This window comes from Papio anubis, chromosome 3 (genome assembly GCF_008728515.1).
Source record: "Papio anubis isolate 15944 chromosome 3, Panubis1.0, whole genome shotgun sequence".
Taxonomy (NCBI): domain Eukaryota; kingdom Metazoa; phylum Chordata; class Mammalia; order Primates; family Cercopithecidae; genus Papio; species Papio anubis.
In genome coordinates this window covers 113084300-113104165 of record NC_044978.1, presented here as the reverse complement: position 1 = coordinate 113104165, position 19866 = coordinate 113084300, and the positions used below count along the sequence as shown (strand labels likewise).

Below are 19866 nucleotides of genomic sequence, written 5' to 3'. Positions count from 1 at the left end.
GTCTACATTTCCACCTTTGTCAACCAATATTTATTGTGTTGCTTTAAATATAAGGGCCTATTCTTTCTAAAACTTTAAATAGTAAAGGTCATTAATCCTTTTTCAGAAAGAGAACATGTCAACAATATGTTCAAAAGAAATGGATTCTTTCAAGGAAAATAATCATAATATAAAAAGAACTCATTTTATGAAACTTTTTAATTGACAGTGCACTTGATAAACTTGGATTTATTAATACGTTTTTTGCTGTACTTAAAAAAATCACAAATATCCCAAATCTCTCATTTCTAATCTTTATTTACAATGTAAAGTTATTTACTGTGGGAAAAAAAAACATATTTACTCTGAAAGTAAGATTATTATGATATTTTCTAATCTTAATCTTTAAAATGTATAAATTAGTTAAATAACAACATACGCTAAGGACTTAAGATATTAGAAAACCTACTTGATCAAGAATATGTTGTATTAAATATGTGACAATTTAAAGCTCTACATCAAAGTATATACTCATATTTAAATCAGTTTTACATTAATTTCACAAACACAGGCTTGTCTCAGAGGTATTGGGAGTTCAGTTCCACATCACTTCAATAAAGCAAATATTGCAGCAAAGCAAGACACATGCATTTTTTGGTTCCCCAGTGCACATAAAAGTTATGTCTACACTATATTATAGTCTATTGAATGTGCAATACCATATGTCTAAGGGAAAATATACAGGCTTTACTTATAAAATACTTCATTGCTTAAAAATTGCTAATGATATCTAAGCCTTCACCAGGTTGTAATCTTTTAGCTGATGGGGGGTCTTACAGTGACATTGATGGCTGCTAACTGATCAAAGCTGTGGCTGCTGAAAGTTGGAGTGGTTGCGGCAATCTCTAAAAATAACACAACAGTAAAGATTGCTGCACCAATTGACTCTTCCTTCCAGTAAAGATTTATCTTTAGTATGTGATGCTGCTTCATAATGCTTTCCCCACAGTAGAGCTTCTTTTAAAACTGTAATAAATCATTTCAAACCCTGCCACTGCTTTATCAAGTAAATTGATGTCATATTTTAAACCATCTGTTGTCATTTCCACAATGTTCACAGCATCTCCATGGGAGAAAATGTCATCACAAGAAACCACTTTATTTGCTCATCCATAAGAAATGGATCTTCATCTGATCAAGTTTGATCAATAGATTGTAGCAATTCGTATCCTTTGCCCACTTTTTGATGGGGTTGTTTGATTTTTTCTTATTAATTTGTTTAAGTTCTTTGTAGATTATGGATATTAGCCCTTTGTCAAATGGGTAGATCGCAAAAATCTCCCCCCATTCTTTAGGTTGCCTGTTCACGCTGATTGTAGTTTCTTTTGTCGTGAAGAAGCTCTTTAGTTTAATTAGATGTCATTTGTCTATTTTGGCTTTTGTTGCCGTTGCTTTTTGTGTTTTAGTCATGAAGCCCTTGCCCATGCCTATGTCCTGAATGGTATTGCTTAGCTTTTCTTCTAGGGGTTTTATGGTTTTAGGTCTAACATTCAAGTCTTTAATCCACTTGAATTATTTTTTATAAGACACGTTTCAAAAGAAGACATTTATGCAGGCAACACACACATGAGAAAATGCTCATCATCCCTGGTCGTCAGAGAAATCCAAATCAAAACCACCATGAGATACCATCTCAAACCAGTTAGAATGGTGATCATTAAAAAGTCAGGAAACAACAGATGCTGGAGAGGATGTGGAGAAATGGGAATGCTTTTACACTGTTGGTGGGAGTGTATACTAGTTCACCCATTGTGGAAGACAGTGTGGCGATTCCTCAATGATCTAGAACTAGAAATACCATTTGACCCAGCAATCCCGTTCCTGGGTATATACCCAAAGGATTATAAACCATGTTACTATAAAGACATATGCACACATATGTTAACTGTGGCACCATTAACAATAGCAAAGACTTGGAACCAACCCAAATGTCCATCAAGGATAGACTGGATTAAGAAAATTTGCGCCTGGCGTGGTGACTCAAGCCTGTAATCCCAGCACTTTGGGAGGCCGAGACGGGCGGATCACGAGGTCAGGAGATCGAGACCATCCTGGCTAACATGGTGAAACCCTGACTCTACGAAAAAATACAAAAAAACTAGCCAGGCGAGGTGGTGGGTGCCTGTAGTCCCAGCTACTCGGGAGGCTGAGGCAGGAGAATGATGTAAACCCGGGAGGCGGAGCTTACAATGAGCTGAGATCCGGCCACTACACTCCAGCCTGGGCTACAGAGCGAGACTCCATTTCCAAAAAAAAGAAAAAAAAAAAAGAAAATTTGGCACATATACACCATGGAATACTATGCAACCATAAAAAACGATGAGTTCATGTCCTTTGCAGGGACGTGGATGAAGCTGGAAACCATCATTATGAGCAAACTATCACAAGGACAGAAAACCAAACACTGCATATTCTCACACATAGGTGAAAATTGAACAATGAGAACATTTGGACACAGGGTGAGGATTATCACACACTGGGGCCTATCATGGGGTTGGGAGATGGGGGTGGGATAGCATTAGGAGAAATGCCTGATGTAGACAATGAGTCAATGGGTGCAAGAAACCAACATGGCATGTGTATACATATGTAACAAACCTGCAAGTTGTGCATATGTACCCTAGAATTTAAAGAATATATATATACACACACACACACACACACATCTCTCTATATATAAAGATTGTAGCAATTCATTCACATCTTCAGGCCCCTCTTCTAATTGTAGTGCATTTGCTATTTCCACCACATCTGAATTTACTTTCTCCAATGAAGTTTTGAATCTCTCACAGTTGTCCATGAAGGCTGGCACCAACTTCTTCTAAACTCCTTTCAGTGTTGCTATGTTGACCTTCTTTCATGAATGATTATTATACTCAATGGCATCTAGAATGGTATATTTTTTTTTCCAAAGGTTTTCAATTTATATTGCTCAGATCCATCGGAAGAATTAGTATAGCAGCTATTTTCTTATGAAATATATTACTTAAATAATAAGATTTGAAAGTTGAAATTACTCGTTGATCAGTGGGTTCCAGAATGGATGCTGTGATAGATGAAATGAAAACATTAATCTCTTTGTACTTTTCCATCAGAACTCCTGGGTAACCAGGTGCATTGTCAATGAGTAGTAATATTTTAAAGAAATATTTTATTTCTGAGCAGTAGGTCTCAACATGGGCTTAAAACATTCAGCAAACCTGCTGTAAACACATGAGTTGTCATCCAGGCTTTGTTTTTCCACTAATGGAGCACAGGAAGAGCAGTTATAACGTAATTATTTAGGGCTGTAGGATATTCCAAATGGCAAATGAGCACCCACTTCAACTTAAAGTCACAAATTGCATTAGTCCCTAACAAAAGAGTCAGCCTGTCCTTTGAAGCTTTGAATCGGTATTCATTTCCCTTTAGCTATGAAAGCCCTAGATCGCATTGTATTTAAAGTGAATGTTGTTTCACCTACATTGACTACCTGTTACTTAACCTAGCCACCTTGACCTTCCTTAGATGTATTGAATAACTTGCAATTTCTTTACCAACACTTGCTGCTTCACCTTACACTGTCATTTCATGCAGATAGCTTCTTAAACTCATAAATCAATCTCTATTAGTGTCAAACATTTGTTCTACAGAATCCTCATCTCTCAGCCTTCATAGAATTAGAGAGTTAGGGCCTTGCTTTGAATTAGGCTTTGGTTTAAGGGAATGTTCAGAGTAATTTGATCTTCTATCCAGACCACTAAAACTTGTTCTTTATCAGCAATACAGCTATTTCCCTTTCTTATATTTTATGTGTTCATTGGAATAACACTGCTAATTGCTTTTGTGTTTTATAAAGATCTCCAGGGGATTCCAATGTGCAGTAGCATTGGAAACATTAGATTAATGTCTAAACAGTGAGCATAGTTACTATTTTTATTGGGATTTAATTATCAGTCATTCCATTAGTTATTGACTAAATTAAACACAAGCTGTCTGTGTATTTTGTATCTACGTACGGTTTCAATCAAAGTAGTGGAAAACTAAAAAAAAAAAAAGTTATTCCAATATATTAATATTTCAGAAAACAGTGGCTCTTCTTGTTTCCATGACAGGTGTACATGAATTTAGTCACAATCTCTTTTCACTTTATTTTAATCTATCTCAACAGTGTCACCTATTGACCAGTCCGGGAATGAGAATATGTACTCTCTTTTCATAAACAACTTGTGGAGGGAAGTATTTTTGTATTATGAGTGTCTTGCTCTTTTCTTCCACTTCATATTTTATTCTGTGTGTTTTCTCCATCCTATTTATCAGCAGCAAGCATCTCTTTAAAATCTATTTTGCTTTATCCTCAAGTTTTGCTTTCCTCAAAAGGAAATAAGGTTTAAATTATAGTTATTATTTGTTTATCTACAAATGTTCTAATAATGCAACATTAGCATAATATTATGTATGATTTCTTACATTGAATTTACCAGAAATTGTGTTACATGACTTTCGCACTTTAATTCTTAATAGATTCCTGGGAAAAGTATTATTATTGAACTTTATATTAATAGGCTCAACTATCTTTGTCACATGCCATTATGGGCCTTTAATCAGCTTGTCAATGTAAGAAACAAAATAAATTACACAAGTGTGGTTGAGATCATAGACCTGAACACCACAAGCAGATTTTCCATATTGATTTCCTGTAAATGATTACAAAGAATACTATATATTTAATGATTTTATTTATACATTTTATCTACCAATATTTCAGCCATGATGTTTATTGCAGTGATTTAATACTTACATATTAGTATTTTGGAATCTGACCGGTTAGCCAAATATTTATATGTTTCTATTAAAAAAAAAGAGAAATTTTAAATTCCAGACTACTCAGCTATAACCAAACCTTTGGAACATTCTCACATTAGGTTGAGTATGGTCTGAAGACACTTAAATCAAATTATAACCCCATTTACTAATACAAACATAAATATCTAAATAAATTATTATAATTAAAATCAAATAATGATCAAATGGATTATTATAACATCACCAAAGCTATGTCACGTTCATTTTACCTAGCTGCAAGAATTTCTTGGGATATCTTCTAGTATTTTTAATTTATATGAAATATTACAAACTGAAAAAATAGTTTTAAGCACTTAAATAAGTGCCTATATTCTCGCTACCTAATACAGAACATAAAAGTATATTGCCATGTTGTCAGTACATATCCTTTAAAAGTGATACGTGGTGTGTAGGTGGAGGGATATTGATGTTGGTGGAATAGGAAACCCATGTTCCCTTTTTCCTCACAGAGAAATAGACTTAACAAATATATATATGTATACACACACACACACACACACACACACACACACACACACATAGAGAGAGAGAGAGAGACCAAATTACCTTTATTAAAACTCCAGAAACAAGTTAAAACATCGCAGCGTCCCAGGCAAGAGCAAAGCCAAGAAGAACTTCACTGAAATTGCTAAGAAATTTCACAGAATTTTCACAGAATTGTCTCATTATAGAGAATAGCCAGTACAACATGGCACAGTTAGGAGAAAATTCCCTAGCTATACCTTCCCCCACAGGAAAGAAAGAGAAGAGTAAAGGGTGCTTTAATGTTCTAGCTTTTGGAGGGGCTGCCCAAGGGGCTAGTTTCTCTGACCTAACTCAAAGAAATCCCAGGAACTAGCAGAATTCTGATGCCTGTGAGCTACTGAGAAAAAACCGCGTTTGGCAGTGTTAAAAAGGCTGCCTTACCACAAAATGACAGCAGAGGGAGCAACAGACTACAAACTACTAAAGAGGAGGTAGGGAAATAAAAAATCTTTAGCTGGGTAATTACATACAAAAGCTGAGAGAAGACACATTCCCAGAAAAGATTTGAGAGACCCGCAGAATATCTAGCTGGTGTGACTAGTGAACACAGTCTTTTGTACCAAGGTAGGTGGTAAATATTGGGAGATGAAGCTATTTTGCAAATACCCAAATTGTAGCAAAAGAACACAAGGCATACACATACACACACACACACACACACACACCACAAAACCATGGCCCAATGAAGGGAACAAAATAAACTTCTAAAAAATAACCCCAAGGAAATTATGATCTATGAATTACTTGTCAAATAATTCATAATTATCATTTTAAAGATAATTAACTAAGAGAGAACACAAAAAACTATATAAAATAATAAAAATAGTTCATATAAAAATGAAAATATTAATGAAAAGGTAAAACTCTATAAAAAAGAGTTGAACAAAAATTCAGGAGCAGAAGAATACAATAACTGAGTTTTAATATTCACTAGAGGAGCACATGAGAAAACATTATCAAACAGATAAAAAACATACACACTTAAGAACATAGGTTATTTGAAATTATTCAGGCAGGGGAGCAAAAATGTAAAGAAAAAAATACACAATAAAAAAGTGAAGACAACCTAACTAATTTATAAGACACCATCGAGCTAACCAATAAAGCATTATAAAAGTCCCAGTAGGTGCCGCGTGCCCAAGATGACTGAATAGGAACAGCTCCAGCCTCCAGTACCCAGCATGAGTGACAGAGAAGACAGATGATTTCTGCATTTTCAACTGAGGTACCAGGTTCATCTCACTGGGGAGTGCCGGACAATTGGTGCTGGTCAGCTGGTGCAGCCCAACCAGCAAGAGCTGAAACAGGGCAAGGCATCGCCTCACCTGGAAAGTGCAAGGGGGAAGAGAATCTCTTTTCTTAGCCAGGGGAAACTGAGACACACAACACGTTGAAAATCGAGTAACTCCCACCCTAATACTGCAATGTACCAAGGGTCTTAGCAAACAGCACACCAGGAGATTATTTCCCACACCTGACCTGGAGAGTCCCACACCAACGGAGCCTCCCTCATTGCTAGCACAGCAGTCTGAGATCTAACTTCAAGGTGGCAGTGAGGCTGGGGGAGGGGGACCTGCCATTGCTGAGATTTAAGTAGGTAAACAAAGTCGCCTGGAAGTTCAAACTGGGTGGAGTCCACCACAGCTCAAGGAGACCTGCCTGCCTCTATAGACTCCTCCTCTAGGGACAGGGCATAGCTAAACAAAAAGCAACAGAAACCTCAGCAGAGGTAAATGCTCCTCTCTGACAGCTCTGAAGAGAGCAGTGGATCTCCCAGCATGGAGGTGGAGATCTGAGAATGGACAGACTGCCTGCTCAAGTGGATCCCTGACCCCTGAGTAGCCTAACTGGGAGATATCCACCACTAGGTGCAGACCTACACCTCACACCTCACGCGGCGGGGTTCACCCCTGAGACGAAGCTACCAGAGCAAGAACCAGACAGCAACATTTGCTGTTCAGCAATATTCTATAATCTGCAGCTTCTGCTGCTGATACCCATGAAAACAGGGTCTGCAGTGGACATCAAGCAAATTCCAGCTGACCTACAGCTGAGGGTCCTGACTGTTAGAAGGAAAACTATCAAACAGGAAGGACACCCACACCAAAACCCCATCAGTACATCACCATCATCAAAGACCAAAAGCAGATAAAACCACAAAGATGGGGAAAAAGCAGGGCAGAAAAGCTGGAAATTCAAAAAATCAGAGTGCATCTCCTCCTCCAAAGGAATACAGCTCATCGCCAGCAATGGAGCAAAGCTAGGTGGAGAATGACTTTGATGAGTTGAGAGAAGAAGGCTTCAGTTGATCAAACTTCTTAGAGCTAAAGGAGGAACTACGTAACCAGTGCAAAGAAACTAAAAACCTTGAAAAAAGAATGGATGAATGGATAACTAGAATAATCAATGCAGAGAAGACATTAAAAGAACTGATACAGATGAAAACCATAACACGAGAAGTACATGACAAATGCACAAGCTTCAGTAACTGACTCAATCAACTGGAAGAAAGAGTATCACCGATTGAAGATCAAATGAGTGAAATGAAGAGAGAAGAGAAGTGTGGTAAAAAAAGAATAAAAGGAAGTGAACAAAGCCTCCAGGAAGTATGGGATTAAAAAAAAGACCAAATCTATGTCTGATTGGTGTGCCTGAAAGTGACGGGGAAAATGGAACCAGTTGGAAAACATTCTGAAGCATATCATCCAGGAGAACTTCCCCAACCTAATAAGGCAGGCCAACATTCAAATTCAGGAAATACAGAGAACGCCACAAAGATACTCCTTGAGAAAAGCAACTCCAAGACACATAATTGTCAGATTCATCAAAGTTGAAATGAAGGAAAAAATCTTAAGGGCAGCCAGAGAGAAAGGTCGGGTTACCCACAAAGGGAAGCCCATCAGACTAACAGCAGATCTCTCGGCAGAAACTCTACAAGCCAGAAGAGAGTGGGGGCCAATATTCAACATTCTTAAAGAAAAGAATTTTAAACCCAGAATTTCATATTCAGCCAAACTAAGTTTTATAAGTGAAGGAGAAATAAAATCCTTTACAGACAAGCAAATGCTTAGAGATTTTGTCACCACCAGGCCTGCCTTACAAGAGACCTTGAAGGAAGCACTAAACATGGAAAGGAACAACAGGTAGCAACCATTGCAAAAACATGTCAAAACGTAAAGTCCATCAATGTTAGGAAGAAACTGCATCAAATAGCAAGCAAAATAACCAGCTAATATCATAATGACAGGATCAAGTTCACACATAACAATATTGACCTTAAATGTAAATGGACTAAATGGTCCATTAAAAAAACATGGAGTGGCAAATTGGATAAAGAATCAAGACCCAACAGTTTGCTGTATTCAGGAGACCCATCTCACAAGCAGAGACACACATAGGCTCAAAATAAAGGGATGGAAGAAGATCTACCAAGCAAATGGGAAACAAAAAGAAGCAGGATTTGCAATCTTAGTCTCTGATAAAACAGACTTTAAACCATCAAAGATCAAAAGAGACAAAGAAGGCCATTACATAATGGTAAAGGGACCAATTCATCAGGAAGAACTAACTATCCTAAATATATATGCACTCAATGCAGGAGCACCCAGATTCATAAAACAAGTCCTTAGAGACTTACAAAGAGACTTAGACTCCCATACAATAATAATGGGAGACTTTAACACCCCCCTGTCAACATTAGATCAATGAGACAGAAAGTTAACAAGGATATCCAGGAATTGAACTCAACTCTGCACCAAGCGGACCTAATAGACATCTACAGAACTCTCCACCCCAAATCAACAGAATGTATGTTATTCTCAGCACAACATCACACTTATTCCAAAATTGATCACATAGTTCAATGTAAAGCACTACTCAGCCAATGTAAAAGAACAGAAATAATAACAAACTGTCTCTCAGACCACAGTACAACTAAACTAGGACTCAGGACTAAGAAACTCAATCAAAACTACTCAACTACATGGAAATTGAACAACCTGCTCCTGAATGACTACTGGGTACAAAACAAAATGAAGGCAGAAATAAAGATGTTCTTTGAAACCAATAAGAACAAAGATACAACATACCAGATTCTCTGTGACACAATTAAAGCACTATGTAGAGGAAAATTTAGAGCACTAAATGCCCACAAGAGAAAGCAGGAAAGATCTAAAATTGACACTCTAACATCACAATTAAAAGAACTAAAGAAGCAAGAGCAAACACAATCAAAAGCTAGCAGAAGGCAAGAAATAACTAAGATCAGAGCAGAACTGAAGGAGATAGAGACACAAAAAACCCTCCAAAAATCAGTGAATCCAGGAGCTGGTTTTTTGAAAAGATCAACAAAATTGGTAGACTGCTAGCAAGACTAACAAAGAACAAAAGAGGGAAGAATCAAATAGACACAATAAAAAATGATAAAGGGGATATCACCACCGACCCCACAGAAATACGAACTACCATCAGAGAATCCTATAAAAAAATCTATGCAAATGTGCTAGAAAACCTAGAAGAAATGGATAATTTCCTGGACACTTACACTCTCCCAAGAATAAAACAGGAAGTTGATTCCCTGAATAGACCAATAGCAGGCTCTGAAATTGAGGCAATAATTAATAGCCTACCAACCAAAAAAAGTCCAGGATCAGATGGATTCACAGTCGAATTCTACCAGAGGTACCAGGAGGATTTGGTACCATTCCTTCTGAAACTATTCCAACCAATAGAAAAAAGAGGGAATCCTCCCTACCTATTTTATGAGACCAACATCATCCTGATACCAAAGCCTGACAGAGATACAACAAAAAAAGAGAATTTTGGACCAATATCCCTGATGAACATCGATGCAAAAATCCTCAATAAAATACTGGCAAACTGAATCCAGCAGCACATCAAAAAGCTTATCCATCATGATCAAGTGGGCTTCATCCCTGGGATGCAAGGCTGGTTCAACATACGCAAATCAATAAACATTATCCAGTATATAAACAGAACCAAAGACAAAAACCACATGATTATCTCAATAGATGCAGAAAAGGCTTTTGACAAAATTCAACAGCCCTTCATGTTAAAATGCTCAATAAATTCAGTATTGATGGAATGTATCTCAAAATAATAAGAGCTATTTATGACAAACCCACAGCCAATATCATACTGAATGGGCCAAAACTGGAAATATTCCCTTTGAAAACTGGCACAAGACAGGGATGCCCTCTCTCACCACTCTTATTTAACATAGTGTTGGAAGTTCTGGCTAGGGCAATCAGGAAAGAGAAAGAAATCAAGGGTATTCAGTTAGGAAAAGAAGAAGTCAAATTGTCTCTCTTTGCAGATGACATGATTGTATACTTAGAAAACCCCATTGTCTCAGCCCAAAATCTCCTTAAGCTGAGAAGAAACTTCAGCAAAGTCTCAGGATACAAAATTAATGTGCAAAAATCACAAGCATTCTTATACACCAGTAACAGACAAACAGAGAGCCAAATCAGGAATGAACTTCCATTCACAATAGCTTCAAAGAGAATAAAATACCTAGAAATCCAACTTACAAGGGATGTAAAGGACCTCTTCAAGGAGAACTACAAACCACTGCTCAGTGAAATAAAAGAGGACACAAACAAATGGAAGAACATACCATGCTCACGGATAGGAAGAATCAATATTGTGAAAATGGCCATACTGCCCAAGGTAATTTATAGATTCAATGCCATCCCCATTAAGCTACCAATGACTTTCTTCACAGAATTGGAAATAACTGCTTTAAAGTTCATATGGAACCAAAAAAGACCCCGCATTGCCAAGACAATCTTAAGCCAAAACAACAAAGCCAGAGGCATCACGCTGCGTGACTTCAAACTATACTACAAGGCTACAGTAACCAAAACAGCATGGTACTGGTAGCAAAACAGGGATATAGATGAATGGAACAGAACGGAACCCTCAGAAATAATACCAAACATCTACAGCCATCTGATCTTTGACAAACCTGACAAAAACAAGAAATGGGGAAAGGATTCCCTATTAGTAAATGGTGCTGGGAAAATAGGCTAGCCATAAGTAGAAAGCTGAAATTGGATCCTTTCCTTACTCCTTATACGAAAATTAATTCAGGATGGATTAGAGACTTAAATGTTAGACCTAATACCATAAAAACCCTAGAAGAAAACCTAGGTAATACCATTCAGGACATAGGCATGGGCAAAGACTTCATGTCTAAAACACCAAAAGCAACAGCAGGAAAACCAAAATTGACATATGTGATCTAATTAAACTAAAGAGCTTCTTCACAGCAAAAGAAACTACCATAAGAGTGAACAGGCAACCTACAGAATGGGAGAAAACGTTTGCAATCTACTCATCTGATAAAGGGCTAACGTTCAGAACCTATAAAGAACTCAATCAAATTTACAAGAATAAAACAAACAACCCCATCAAAAAGTGGGCAAAAGATATGAGCAGACACTTCTCAAAAGAAGACATTCATACAGCCATCAGACACATGAAAAAATGCTCATCATCACTAGCCATCAGAAAAATGCAAATCAAAAGCACATTGAGATACCATCTCATACCAGTTAGAATGGCAATCATTAAAAAATCAGGCAACAACAGGTGCTGGAGAGGATGTGGAGAAATAGGAACATTTTCAAATTGTTGGTGGTACTGTAAACTAGTTCAACCGTTGTGGAATACAGTGTGGCAATTCCTCAAGGATCTAGAACTAGAAATACCATTTGACCCAGCCATCACATTACTGGGGATATACCCAAGGGATTATAAGTCATGCTGCTATAGAGACACATGCACATGTATGCTTATTGTGGCACTATTCACAATAACAAAGCCTTGGAATCTACTCAAATGTCCATCAGTGACAGACTAGATTAAGAAAATGTGAGACATACATACCATGGAATACTATGCAGCCATAAAAAAGGATGAGTTCGTGTCCTTTGTACAGACATGGATGCAGTTGGAAACCATTGTTTTCAGCAAACTACTGCAAGAACAGAAAACCAAATACCGCATGTTCTCACTCATAGATGAGAATTGAACAATGAGATCACTTGGACACAGGAAGTGGTGCATCACACACTGGGTCCTATTATGGGGAGGGGATCGTGAGGAGGAATTGCATTAGGAGATATACCTAATATAAATGACTAGTCAATGGGTGCAGTACACCAACATGGCACATGTATACTTATGTAACAAACCTGCATGTTGTGCACATGTACCCTAGAATTTAAAGTTAAAAAAAAAAAAAAGGAGTCCCAGTAAAAAAAGAGTAAAAGATAGAGGCAGAGATTATATTTGAGAAAAATAATGACCAAAGAATTACCAGTTTTGCAGAGAGTAATAGACATACAAATTCAAGAACAACTGAATGCAGTTCAAATGTGAATAATCCAAAGAAGTCTGCAACAATGCACAAGATAATTAAAGTTTCAGAAGTCATTGACAAAAAGAAAATCTTGAAAGCAGCAAGAAAAAAGGGACTTACATCATATAAAGAAACTCTATAATATTATCAATAAGATTCTCAGCAAAAATCATGCAAACCAAAAGTAAGTGAGATAATATATTCAAAGTGCTGAAAGGAAATTAAAAAAAAAAGACAAATATTTCAAATGAGAATATCATGTGGCAAACTTTTCCTTCAAAAAACATAGAGGAGTGAATGTTTCCCAGATTTAGGAGAAAAAAAAATGGTGCGGGTTATAATCAACACTAGACTTAGAAGAAATGTTAAAAGGAGTCCTTCACATTGAAATGGAAGTATGCAAGGTGTGCCAGGCATGGTGGCTGATGCCTGTAATTCCAGCACTTTCAGAGGCTGAGGTGGGCAGATCACCTGAGGTCAGGAGTTCAAGACCATCATGGCCACATAGTGTAACACTGTTTCTACTAAAAAAACAAAATTAGCTAGGCATGGTGGCAAGTGCATGTAATCTCAGCTACTTGGGATGCTGAGGCAGGAGAATCACTTCAACCTGGGAGTTGGAGGTTACAGTGAGCCAAGCTTGCACCATTGCATTACAGCCTGGGCAAAAAGAGTGAAACTCCATCTCAAAAAAAAAAAAAAAAAAAAAAAATGAAATTCAAAAAATATGCTAGGCAAAAGCACAAAAATAAAAATCTCACTAGTAAAGGTAAATATATAATCAAATATAGAGTTCTGCAGTAATGCTTGTGCATAAATTACTTTTAGTTCTGATATACACCTTAAAAAACAAAAGCATAAAACAGCTATAAGTGTACATAAATTAATAACAATATAAGAAGATATCTTTAGTGCTATTAAGAATATTAAGTGGGGATGGGTGATGTAAATGAGCAAAGTTTTAAATGTTATTGAAGTAAGATTTTAATCTTTAATGTTTTTTATTTCATTTAAAAATTGATTGTTATAATTTTAAATGTTTTATGTAATCCTCATGCTAGACACACACACAAGAAAATGTATAAAAGATACACAAAAGGATGTGAAGAAGGAATCAAAACTTATGGAGACAGCAAAAACTTGTAGTATGAGAAAATTTTATAGCAACAAATAACCATATTAGAAATGATAAAACATTTCAAACAAGCAACCTAACTTTACACATCAAGATACTAAGAAAAGGAAAACTAAGTCTAAAGTTAGCATAAGAAAGCTACGTTTTCCATAAAACAGAAAATAATGAATGTTAAAGAGAATGTAGACAAATAGTAAGTCTTGTGCACTGTCTATAGGGATAAAAAAAAAAAAAAGGTGAAGCTTCTAAGGAGAAGAGTATGAAGGTTCCTGAAATAAATTAAAAGAGAATTAGTATATTGTCCAACAATGTCACTTCTGGGTATTTTCAAAAAAAAAAAAAAAAAAAAGAATTAAAATCAGGATCTTGAAAATATATTGACACACCCATGTTGTGGGCAGCATTATTCATGATAGTCAATACTGGGCTTCCTAATCCTTCTTCATATGTATCTGGCAGCACATCAGGACTGAGAGACGACAGGGTTTTTTTTGTAGAGATGCTGCAGAAATATTCAAAAAATTAAAAATATCTGAAACAAAAATATAATCTGATTTCATAGTCCATTAAAAAAATCAATGTCTGGTTTTCAACAAAAATCATGAAGTATATAAAGAAACATGAAACTATAACCCATTAAATGTAACAAAATGAACTTACAAAAACAATTTCTGAGAAAACACAGACGCTGGAATTACTACACAAAAGATTCTAAAATAACTGTCTTTAATGTGTCTAAATAACTAAAGGAATAAATTGACAAAGATAAGAAAACCATGAATGAACAACATGATACTAATCAAGAAAAAGAAATTAAAGAGGGAACCAAAAGGAAATTCTGGAGCTGAAAAATGCAATAATGGAAGTGAAAAATTTACTGGACTGTTTCAAAAGCAGATATAAGCAGATAGAAGAAAGAATTGGCAAACATGAAGACAGAGTCATTGAAATTACTGAGTCAGTTAAAAGAAAAAGAAAAAGAAGAAAATAGAGCCTAAGAAGGTGTAGGATATTTTCACATAAACCAAGATATGCACTGTGGGAGTCCGAGAATGAGAAGGAGTAAGAAAAGAATATAAAGAGTATTTGAAAAACATATTGCAGAAAATAATAAAAATGTAGTAAAGTACATACATCTACAAATCCAAGAAGCTCAACCAACCCCAAGTGGGATAGGAAGAATCAATATTGTGAAAATGGCCATACTGCCCAAGGTCATTTATAGATTCAATGCCATCCCCATCAAGCTACCAATGAGTTTCTTCACAGAATTGGAAAAAACTGCTTTAAAGTTCATATGGAACCACAAAAGAGCCCGAATTGCCAAGACAATTCTAAGTCAAAAGAACAAAGCTGGAGGCATCACGCTACCTGACTTCAAACTATACTACAAGGCTACAGTAACCAAAACAGCATGGTACTGGTACCAAAACAGAGATATAGACCAATGGAACAGTACAGAGTCCTCAGAAATAATACCACACAGCTACAGCCATCTGATCTTTGACAAACCTGAGAAAAACAAGAAATGGGGAAAGGATTCCCTATTTAATAAATGGTGCTGGGAAAATTGACTAGCCATAAGTAGAAAGCTGAAACTGGATCCTTTCCTTACTCCTTATACAAAAATTAATTCAAGATGGATTAGAGACTTAAATGTTAGACCTAATACCATAAAAACCCTAGAAGAAAACCTAGGTAAAACCATTCAGGACATAGGCATGGGCAAAGACTTCATGTCTAAAACACCAAAAGCAACAGCAACAAAAGCCAAAATTGACAAATGGGATCTAATTAAACTAAAGAGCTTCTGCACAGCAAAAGAAACTACCATCAGAGTGATTTTACTCACTTTTTAAAATTTTATCCATCCTACAATATTGGCAAAGGTTCGGGTTACCCTGTAAGGCAAAGCAAGCCTGCATATATGAGGCCTTGGACCATTTTCCCTCATAGATTCTGGATGAGCTCCCCAGAAATATCTCAGGATCCTTAGGGTACTGCCACAGCATCTGGAAACCTCTGTGGCTGGCAGTGCCTCTGCTTGAGTTTGATTGCACCTGCTGGGCTCTTTCCACCAAGTTGGCTTGGCAGGCTACACTCTGCTCATGCTCCCAGCCCAGATCCCACACCTGCCAAGGGCAAGCCAGATGTGGAACAGTGAGCAGTGTGTAAACAAGTGAGCATGGATTCTGACAACTGGGCACAGCCAGGCATGCCGGCTGCTGTGGTGAGGTGGGTAGCTCAATGTACCAGCACAGGATCTGGCTTTATGTGATGCTGTGGCTGGACTAGACTTACTGTAAGTGGCAGAGAGAGGAAGGGCTATAGTGTTACATCCCCTTTAGCTCCTGCCCACAGCTTGGTGAGATGGACAGGAAAGTGATACAGCTCCTTTCACTCCCACTGTTCAGCAGGTCCCAAGTTCTTGTCTTGTGACCATGAAGAATGAGGTTACAGAGACAACAGGATGGTGAGTAAGGCTTTATTGAGTGACAGAACAACTCTCAGCAATGAGGATACCTGATGTGGGTAACTCCTATCTTATAGGGAGTTCATCCCAACGAGCATCTGAGTCTGGCTGTGTCTGGAGTTTTTGTGGGCCCAGAATGGAGGAAGTTCATGCTACTTGGTCAATGGACAGCCATGGGTGGGCCTGGAAAATCCGCCATCCAGTTGACCAAAGGGCATTGAGGAAGTTCTCTCTTGATGGTGGGCTTCACCCAAAACTGTCAGCCCAGCCCCAAGGCTTCAATCTGTCCCTGGCTTAAAGGTGGAGTTTCACAAGGGACCCACACATTCCCACCTAGGAACCTGTCTGCCTGCCACAAGTATCAAAGGTATACATAATAGCCTTGAAGAATCCTCTGTCTTTCTATGGCGTCAGTTATCGTATCTCTTATTTTGTTCCTCATTGAGTTTATTTGGATCCTCTCTCTTATTTTGTTGGTTAATCTCACTAATGGTCTATCAATTTTATTTGTCTTTTCAAAGAACGAGCTTTTTGTTTCATTTTTCTTTGGTATTGTTTTGTTTCAATTTCATTTAGTTTTGCTCTGATATTTGTTATTTATTTTATTCTGCTGGGTTTGGGTTTAAATTGTTCTTTGTTTCTCCAGATCTGCAATTGTCTATCTGTTCTCTTTCAAATTGTCTGTTAAATTGTCTATTCTCTTTCAAATTTTTGTTGTAGGCTAAGACTTTCTTCTTAGCACCACTTTTCTTGTATTCTAGAGGTTTTGATAGGTTGTGTCACCATTATCATTCATTTCAAATCTTTTTTAAATTTTTACATTGATTTTATTCTTGACCCAATGATAATTCAGTTGTAGGTTATTTAATTTCCATATATTTACATAGTTTTGAAGGTTCCCTTTGGAAACGATTTCCAATTTTATTTTACTGTTTTCTGAGAGAATGCTTGATATAAGTTTGATTTTCTTAAATTTGCTGAGATTATGTTGTGGCTCATCACATGGTCTATGTTAGAGAATGTTCTATGTGCTGATAAGTATAATGTATATTCTGCAGTTCTTGGGTGGAATGTTTTGTAAATATCTGTTAAGTCCTTTTGTTGTATGGAATAATTTACATCTATTATTTCTTTGTTGACTTTCTGTCTTAATGACCTCTCTAGTTATGTCAGTGGAGTATCAAAGTACCCTACTATTACTGTGTTGGCATCTATATCGTTTCTTCAGTCTAATAGTGATTGTTTTATCAATTTGGGTCCTCCAGTGTTAGGTGTGTATATATTTATGATTTTGATATTTTCCTGTTGGACTAGTCCTTTTATCATTATATAATGTCTCTCTTTGTCTTTTTAAACCACTGTTACTTTAAAGTTTGTTTGGTCTGATATAAGAACAGCTATTTCTGTTTGCTTTTGGTGTCCATTTGCGTGCAAAATCTTTTCCCATCCTTTTACCTTAGGTTTATTTGAGTCCTTATGTGTTAGATGAGTCTCCTAAAGACAGCAGAAACTTGTTTGGTGAATTCTCATCCATTCTGCCATTCTTATCTTTTAAGTGGAGCTTTTAGGTCATTTATATTCAATGTTAATATTGAGATGTGAAATAATATTCTATTTATTATGCTATTTGTTACCTGAGTACCTTGGCGTTTTTTCATTATCTTATTGTTGTATAGATTCTTTGAGATTTACGCTTTAAGGAAGTTCTATGTTGGTGTATTTTCAGGATTTGTTTCAAGATTAATAGCTCCTTTCAGCAGTTCTTGTAGTGCTGGCTAGGTAGTGTTGAATTCTCTCAGCATTTGTTAGTCTGGAAAAGACTATTTCTGTCATTTATGAAGCTTAGTTTCACTGAATGCAAAATTCTTGGCTGATAATTGTTTTGTTTAAGGAAGCTAAGAACACAACTCCAATCCCTTCTAGCTTGTAGGGTTTCTTCTGAGAAATCTGCTGTGAATCTGGTAGGTTTTCCTTTGCAGGTTACCTGATGTTTTTGCCTCAGAGTTCTTAACATTCCTTTTTTTTTTTTTTAACTTGACTTTAGATAACCTGATGACTATGTGCCTAGGCAATGATCATTTAGTAATAAATTTCCCAGGTGTTCTTTGAGCTTCCTGTATTTTGATGTCTAGATCTCTAGTAAGGCCAGAGAAGTTTTTCTTGATCATTTTCTCAAATATGTTTCCCAGACTTTTAAATTTCTCTTCTTCCTCAGAAACATCAATGATTCTTAGATTTGGACATTTAACATAGTCCCAACCCTGTTGGAAGCTTTGTTCCTTTTTTTGAAGTTAGTTTTTCTTTGTCTTTGATGGATTGAGCTGATTCAAAAGCCTTGACTTTGAGCTTGTTCAATTGTATTGCCAAGAGTTTCCAGTGCATTTTGCATTTTTCTAAGTGTGATTTTGATTTCCAGAGACTTTTTAATTTTAATTTATGCTATTTTACTGAAGATTTTTCCTTTCATATCCTGTATCATGTTTTTGATTTCTTTAATTTGGAGTTTAGCTTTCTCTGGCTCCTTCTTGATTAGCTTAATAGTCCACCTTCTGATTTTTTTTTTTTTTTCTGATAATTCAGAGATATCATCTTGGTTTGAATGCATTGCTGGTGAGCTGGCATTATTATTTAAAAGTGTTAAAGAACCTTGTTTTGTCATATTACCAAAATTGTTTTTCTGGTCCCTTCTCATTTCAGTAGACTGTGTCACAGGAAAGATATGGGACTCAAGATTCAGATTCTTTTGTCCCACAAGGTAGTCCCTTGATGTAGTGTTCTCCCCCTTTCTTTACGTATGGGGCTTCCTGAGAGCTGAGCTGCAGTGATTGATTTTGCTCTTCTGGGTCTATCCACCCAGTGGAGTTATTGGGCTCTGGCCTGTACTGGAAGGTGATTGCAAAGAGTCCTGTGAGGTGTTCCATCTTCAGGTCTTTCAGCAGTGGATATCAGCATGTGCTTTGGTGGAGGTGGCAGAGGAGTGAGGTAAACTCTGTACAGGTACTTGGTTGTATTTTTGTTCAGTGCACTGGTTTTATGTTGGCTGACCTCCAGACAGAAGGTGGCACTTTCAAGAACACATTACCTGCAGTACTATAGGAAGAATGCAAACTTTTCCTAGGGATGCCTGGTTAAGTATTAAGGTTTCTCAGGAGGTGAGCAAGGCAATAAAAATCCCAAGATATTATGACCGTTATCTTTGGCTGTCTGAATGGGTAGAAAAAAATTTCCAGGTTGGGGCGTGAATAGGTGTGTCTGAGCTCAAACTCTCTTTTGGCAGGGCTTGCTGGAGCTGCTGTGGTGGATGGAGGTGTGGTTCCAAGGCCAATGAAGTTATGTTCCCAGAGGGATTATGGATATCTCTACTGAGTCATACAGGTCACCAGGGAAGTGGGAGAATGCCGGCAGTAATAGGCCTCACGCTGCTGTCATGCAGCCTGCAGTGTTAAAGCCTGGTCTCACTCC

At 37.0% G+C, this 19866-nt stretch overlaps 1 protein-coding gene across 1 annotated transcript in view; it reads left to right on the top strand.

Moving 5' to 3' along the window:
• Positions 1 to 19866, top strand: part of UGT2B39 (UDP-glucuronosyltransferase 2B39) — a 389237-nt gene that overhangs the window by 231549 nt on the left and 137822 nt on the right. The window lies entirely within an intron of this gene.